This window comes from Chenopodium album, chromosome 2, assembly GCF_948465745.1.
Source record: "Chenopodium album chromosome 2, dcCheAlbu1.1, whole genome shotgun sequence".
In the NCBI taxonomy this organism is placed as follows: Eukaryota; Viridiplantae; Streptophyta; class Magnoliopsida; order Caryophyllales; family Amaranthaceae; genus Chenopodium; species Chenopodium album.
Genome location: NC_137835.1, coordinates 34,608,167 through 34,616,627, shown reverse-complemented (window position 1 = coordinate 34,616,627; position 8,461 = coordinate 34,608,167).

Below are 8,461 nucleotides of genomic sequence, written 5' to 3'. Positions count from 1 at the left end.
TTCTCACTTGGTCCCCAAGGCATTTCACATGCAATGTGAACTAACCATGTGTCACCCAACCTTGAGCCCCAAGTTGGGTTCAGTTGGCCCATTTTATTTTGGCCCATTTTATTTTGGCCCATGTCCATGACCCATCAACCCGGGTGGCACGCTGCCACTAGGTGGCTGCCAATGTGGCGGCTGCCAACGTGGCTGCTGCCACTTGGCGGCTGCCAACGTGGCGGCCACGTGTGCTGACACATGGCGTTTTTCCATGTGTGCTGCCACGTGGTATGCTCCTATTGGGCATGCATTCCTAGCCTTTTGCGTGGCTAGGATTTTACTTGTTACTTGATGCATTTTCCCGTCTCGCCAAATCCTAAATTTTGGCTCGACATTTGAGATTCTCCGACGCTCGGTTTCGACGCTCCAAGCTCGAATTTCCGACGTCTAAATGTTTAACACTCGGGCGACGAATTAATTTCTTCCGAATTAATTTGTCGAGTCAGTTCGTATATTTTGCTTGGGTGTGACCCGAAGGGTTCAGTCAAGATTAAGCTGTAATATTAATTATATTAATATTACTGATCGGAAGCGGCCTCCACCCAGGCATTCCGATCACTTGACCTTGCTGAATATATTAGCTTTCTAATAATTCTGAACCCGCTATTAGAATAATACACTTGTTCGAAGGACACCATTCCTTTCAGCCGAAAAAAAGAAGGGGAAGGGGTAGAAGGAGAAAGAAAAAAAAAAGAAAGAAAATAAGGAAAATAGAGAGAGAGAAATTTACCTTGGGTTTTCTCCACTCTGGGCAAAGTTTGATTTGCCTCATATGTTGGATATTTATACTCCTTCTCTAAAACCCTTCTCCCTAAACTTTCCCTTTTTAATTTTCCTAATCCCATCCCTAAAAAAACTTCACTAAAATAAACTTTCTTAAATTAAACCCCAACTTAATTAAAATAATTAATTAAATAAACTTTCCTTTTATAAAATATTTCCAACTTATTAAAATAAATAACTAAAATACTTTGAACAAGACATTTCAATTCAATAAAATACTTCTCAAAATACTTATTTTAAATAAAATACGTATAAAAATACGAGGTATTACAATCCTTATGGTCCCCCATCCGGGTTTTCCTATGATGGGGATGGCCAAGATGGCTCCGGGCCAAGTGGTAGTGGTAGCTAGTTCCCTCATTTTTGTGATGTTTTCCTCCATCCCCTATCTTATGTGTGCTTGCTCCAGGAAAATGATTTATATCCTCATAGCACAAGAAACGGTGCTATAAATCATACTACACACTAATCTCTGATGGTCATCAATCGTCCACAAAATATGACCTTGATTAGGGATAATTTTCGATTAAAATATTCAATGTTCACTTAATAGGTGTTTCTTTATCCAAGCCATTGACTTGATACCCTATTTTGAATATTTATTAAAAACGAATGGACTCATTATTTAATTCTAAACCACAATTAAATAGTTTAGTGGAATATTTAGAAATATTTTATTCCACTATGAAACTTCACAATGTTTCATCTTATGATTAATGGTTTTTCCCAAATGTTTTAAGAGTAGTACTCTTCATAAAACATTCATAAAAATCACACTCATATTTGATATGCTTGATTTCTTTCATGCAATTATGAATGTTGTCGTTCACTTATTGCATAGGTTTAGTTATAATTACTTTGCAAACCTTAGCATCTTCATTATCCACCATTTCCATAATAAGATGATAAAATTTTGAGAGTGTTAATGGATTACATGTGATTCAGGATTTATTGTCCAAGCAATGGCTCCCACTCATTTTTATGATTCGAGACCTTCTACTTGACAACCTACAATCATCAACGTTCAACAACGAACTTTTCCATTTAACATCTTTCCTTATTATTGCCTTTAAGGCAACAATATTCTCAACATATATTTTAGTAGACTCCCTGATGATGCCTTTCTTGGGTTTCACTCCAAGCGACTCACAACGATTTGGGATACCCTAATCACTTGTGAGCATGAAAATTTTCCTTAAATTCCCGCACATTATACATGGATGCACATCCATGTTACCATTCTCAAGCCACGACACTTCTTGCCTCGTGCTTATAAATGGCTTCCTTGCTAAGGATCTAATCCTTGTTAAGGTTTGTGCTTGCAACATCAAAACTCAAATTATATTTGTTTCCATGCGTCAAGAACTCATCCAACTACTTATCTAAGTTCTTTGGATGTTCTTGACTATAATCTAATGATCTAATACTTAGATTAATGTCGATTGGTATTATATACGTACTTCACATGCTCTAAGCATTTAAGTCATCTGACGATTCCATATCATAGCTTTACATGATGGATTTAATTCTAGAATTATTCTCAATTTTATTCCATCCATGTAACATTTAGCTCATACAGTTACACCGAGTCTTGACAAATTGTTCGCTATATGATGTGGTTGAAAGTCTCCTACTAGAGTCTTTCTCGTTTGACTTAGTACTTAGCCTAGCTTATACATAGGTCAAACATTTACTTAGCTTCATACATATGGGTCGAAAGCCTTTCAAAGTCCTTCATGTTTAACATGGTAATTTCTTTTACTCATTTAAACATTTAATTAAGTCTATACCATAGAACTTAATTCCCAACATGTACTAAGTATCGTCTTTAGCTCGGTCCATTGTCGAAAATACTTTCAAATCTAAACATTTAGCATTTGATGGTTGTTTCACAATAGAGTTCGTAAACTTCTTGTTGGACCATTACTTTTGCTCCCACTAAACTTCTTGTTCATCAGAATTTCTATGTTTCTCCATAAGTCAATCCTCTTATTAACTTTATGAGATAACACGTTCCAATTCCTTCATGCAATGCGTCCTTTAATCCTATGACGGATTCCATGTGCTTGCTTTCAAATCTAGCATTATTTAGATTTTCAAAACCCTTAGACTATTCCATAGTGACTTCCAAATTCCTATTTTGGGTAGGCGGTTTTTGTATCTATTTTGCCATATTTCATATATGCAATTTTGCTAGATCAATCACGAAAAGACTTGAGCATTCCGATGGTGAATGGGATTTTATTAAAATCAACTCCTTGATATTAATTATATCCTTTACAACCAATCTAGCTATGTATGCATATACATTTCCACATTTGTTAGTTTTCTCCTTGAAAACTTATTTGCAATCGATGGGTCTTTCACCTTTCATGCAAATTAATCAAGTTTCAAACATGATTTTCAAACATGGAGTCTATTTCGGATTTTCATGGTCTTTAACCATTATTCGGAATTTGGATTTGTCGTAGCTATCTTACAAGACATTATTCCTTTACTATCTAATAGTAAATAGTATGCTTGTAAGTCTTAGGTTTGTTTCTAACTTAATAGAAAATTTATAGGATTCAATCCAAGCCTTTGGTGAATTCTATACCTATACGGGGCAATTGCATCAAACACTGAGTTTTAAGGCGCTTTCAAAGCCCTTTTATTATGTTGATCTTACTCCAACATTTTTAATGTTTTGTGAGTAATGAATTCTCTTTTAAGGCACTTGTAAATTCCTTTTGAGTATTCTTGATCAAGCATTCTCATGAAGTCCTTTAAGGTCTTCCGAGATTCTCAGTTCTAGTTTGTTGCTAAGTTCGATGGTCATCGAGTTTATTTGTCTCCCACTTGTCGTTTTTGGAAACGTGTTACTTTCCAGAAAGACACTACTTAGAGCAACAAACAATTTTTGTTCTCAATTAGGATGTGGAGGTAATACCCGTAGTCTCACTTGAATGCTTACAAAGAGACATGTATATTGTCTTTGGGTAAAAGTTCGTTGTGAAACAAACAGTTAGCTCCTACTTGAGCTATCTTAGTCTTTATTGAGCCATTCAGCTCCCACTGAGTCACCTAGCTCCCACTGAGCCACTTTGCTCCCACTGAGCTAGTGAACTCCCACTAAGACTAAGAGCCTTAGACATATACTTGAAAAGACTTTTAGAAGTTATTTCTATCCATAACTGAATATGGCGTCCTTTCTTAGCTTCGACACATTGTTTAGTGTAACATTAGTCATTTGTGCAAATCTTTAAGAACTTTATAGGAAGGGTTGTGAACCATCATTGTTCGAGTCATTTTCAAATGACACCGAGGTCTCCATAAGGACACACTATGTTCTTTGTGGAGTTATTTATGAAAATTTCCATTCATAACTTTGAGATAGTCACGCTTGGCTCAAGAAAACATCGCTCGATCTAATCTAGACGTTTTGATATCTTGCCAAGTCGATTCTGTACTTCACTGAACTCTTGAGCTACTCAAGTCAAGTTTGTTCACATTTGATGAATATAGCCATATCCTTTCAAATTCTTTGTGAAACGTTGAAGTAATTGAATCCTCTTTAGCCTTCAGAGTCAACTGTCTATACCAAGAACAATAGCTCTCTGTTTTGTCGGTTTCAACAAGTAAGACTTGCTTGTCTTAGAACGATTTCAAATCGAGAAACTATCAAGAGTCTATCTAATAGAGCCTTTGAGTACGTTCTTGTCGATGTGACATTGCTAAAGATGTTCGGAATGCAAATCAAGCCCATGACTTGAACTTAGTGAGTTTATCATGTTTAGGGAAATGTTTGTTTATAATCAGGCATTCTTGACTCAATGCTTGGATAACCATGCCATTCAAATAAATCTCGCAACTATTGCTCATTACTTTGAATGTGAGTCTTTCCTGTGTAAACGGATCAATTGCTGATTATGGGACATAATAACCATTACTTGTTCCAGCCTTTGGCTTAAAAGGTCTTTAAACAAAACATACGACCTTACAACTGATGTAGCTCTTCTTGCTTCATTCTAAGCTTGTAAGTCGATAACTTAGCTTAACTTCAATAGTTTGAGGTCACTATTATAGTGGAACACTCAAGCAGTATCCGATACTTGTGAAGATAACGAATTGCTAAGTTAACTACAATAACATGAACTCATGAGTTGAAATGAAATCTAATTCCTTTTCTTCGTTCCTTCTTTCCTATATTTCTTATCATACAATATCTCATAATCTTACTTTAAGAATCATTTCTTTAAGTACCTTGACTCTTATACTTTGTTAGGCATAATCAAGCACCTAGTGCGCCGTAAAACAAAGTTCCATCTTTTCCATTAATTCTTACTCGAATTACTACATCAATGAGTCCTACTCAATTATGTATGATGCGAAAGGATACGTTGGTTGTCAATCTTGAGATTGCAACTCAATTCCTCATGTTTTATCAAAACTACCTAGTATTTTGAATACATGATGTCCAACCGTACTTTCGGACTTAGTTATAAAAGTCATTTATGAGAATTGTATTTTAGAAATGCTTTTCCTGTCTTTGAGATCTATTCTCAAGGATTTCCTTTACCAATCATGGAAACAATATTATTTGATTTAGAATACTATAAATATAAGTGCTAAGTATAACCATTTATCAAGAACATAATAAGTTTGAAATTTAATAGCATTCATGCAAACTTCAATCTTATTAAACGTCTTATTTACGCATAATAATTGTCCCTATTTGGCGAAAATAAGGCGATTCCAAGATCCGAAGAAACAAAGAGTGGTTAAGCATGCTTTGGTTTGTCTTAAACACTCAATCTTCTAGGGTAAGCATTGGCTTGCTAATGGCTCTAAGCCACTCTTGGTTAGACAATCGTCGCATCTAATGCATCTTTGACGATGTATCTCTTTTGCCACGGTATGTGAGGACTCCTCACTCATACCGATGAGTTAAACCAAAACCAACGTGCACACCCGATGTGCCTTACGCGCCTTGGAGAAGTGATGGCACCTCGCTTTGGCGTAGCCTACCATCATTCTCGTCCGGTCAATAAGTGTCGTTTTGGAAAGGCAAGTTTGACTCAATATTATTAGGGACCTAAGATTTCTATGTTGGTTGATTTAAGTGAACTTAACTAATCATCGCAACATCAAGAAAACCTAAACATGCATCTAACGAATAATTCACATATATATAAGCATAAAATATAAAGCGAAATTATAGATGCATATTGGCAACTAGCATGACCCCTTGAATTCTTCAAAAGGTCTTCATTTGCAATTCAAGGCTTTGTCTTCCAAGATACGCCGTCTTCAAGACTTAACCAAACTATGCAAATTACTAGTGTCTACGACTAGGAATAATCTAAATATAAAGGTACAAAAATACTTAACGGTGCGTAGACCGTATTTAGATTTACAAAAATACATAACGGCACGTAGTCCGTATTTTCTATCCTAGTCGGGTCCCACTAGTTGCCATTTCATAAAACCTGTGAGAGAGAATATACATTCCATTCATCCATTCACTATTTGTGAATGACCCATGCAATTTACAAAATCAAACAAGTAAAATGCATTTAAACAACGCGTGCACTAGTAACTAATCTAGGTGGTTAATCCGATTAACACGCCTAATTAAAACTAGTCAAAATTGTTTAACCGATTATGTAATTGACGTCATTAATAATTGAAGCTCCCACTAAATTCCGCATTTCCCTTAATTAATCTAATTAATTAAGTCGATAGCACCCAAACTCGTCAAAATAAAATTTTGCCAATGCCGCTCAAAACCGAGGCCTAGCCTCCCAAAATTTTAATTAAAATAAACAAAATTAATTAAAATAAATAAAACGGCAAAATAAGCAATATTACGGCTAGTCACCTCACCGCACCAAGCATACGCACACACCCAAAAAACCGCACACACGGCCCACGGCACGCGGCCACATGCTGCTGCCACGGCACGCCCGCGCGTGGCTGCTGCCGCGCGTGTGGCCGCACGCAAGGTGGGGCAGCCACCTTGGCAGCCACATGCGGGCTGTTGTGCAGCCCGGCTCGCCAAGGTGGTTCTTTGCCTCGTTTTGCGTGCCATGGCCTCGAGATTTGATCCCTTTTCGCGAGACAAAATTAATTAATTCTAAATTAATTTTAGAACTTATTTTATGAGCAAAATAAATTTTTTTTAAACAAGTCTAACTTAATAAAATTTTCAAAGTGCAAATAACCAAAATAATTCCAAAAACCATTCTTAATTAAATTGGTTTAGCTTGGTGCAAAATTAAATTGAGGCAATTTCTCACTTTCAATTTAATCAATTTAAATTAAACTTGAGAATTTGACAAAGTAAGGGGAAGTTGGAAAAATATGAACTTTAATGTTCAAATGAAAATTCCAACATCTAAATTTTGTGAATCCTTGAAATTATATCTTCCAACATGAAGATAACCAAATTTCTATCACAAAAATTGAAACTTTATGTTTGCAATCAACTCAAAATGATTAAAACAACAAAGTTTAACATAAAATAACATGGAATTTAGTGGTTTTTAAAGTTTCAATCACTTATCACAAATAAAGATTGAATCTTTAACACTTAGGAAGCCTCAAAAATAAAATTTTCACACTAAAAAGCAATTAGTTTGCAATTATGTGAAAATAAATCAACCTTTAAGCATCAAATACTAGCAAGTAAGTGTGCTTTAAGGGGACTTAAAAATGCAGAAAATAATGCAAATAATCAACCACATAATCAACAAGTTATGCCATTAATTTCAAGGTTAGAAAAGACTTAAAATTTTTCGTCAAAAACGAAAAACCCCTCGAAAAAAGCATTTCTGGTCAGAATTTGGCTAAAATCACAGTCCCTTTAGGATAAAAACCTTTCCATAACACGTTTTCCACCCAAAATTCACTAGTCTTGGGCGAAAATCTGGGTTCTGGGCCAAACTCGACATTAAAAACGGGATTAAAATAAATAAAACCGAGCTACTAATCTAATTAGCAACTTAAACCAGAAAATTAAGCCAAAATAAACCTTGAAAAACATGATTATAAAAATAAACGAGCGAGGCTCCGATACCGCTGTTGGGGTTTGGTGAGTCCTACTCACCGCGGAAACAACCCCGACCCAAGGAACCACTCGCAATTAATAAAACCATAAAGCACAAATAAATAATCACAAGAAAGGAAGAACGAATCTTACCCTCAAAACGAGCTTCGCCCTTACAAAAACGGGCTCTTACTTGAAAGCTTCGAGCACCGCAAGCGCCGTGCCTCCAACGGTATCCACCCACAAAGGACGAACACGACTTTAAGGTCCGCTACCTTGGAGTTAGCAAGGTCCGACCAAAACCCGAGTGTTATTAGAGTTTAAGAGTTTTCCCAAAAACATGGAATGCTCTTTCTAACTCCCACTCAAGCCAAGAATTCTCAAGCCATGCCATGACTATTTATAAGGAAGTATGCCTTGTGAATTTCACTCATCTTTCAATGTGGGACTTTTCACAAAAAGATCCCACATGGAAAGATTGGTGAATTCAACCCTTAGTTAAATAAACAAAGGAACAAGTAACAAGTGTCACATGTTTAGGTGTGGACCACTTTCTCACTTGGTCCCCAAGGCATTTCACATGTAATGTGAACTAACCATGTGTCACCC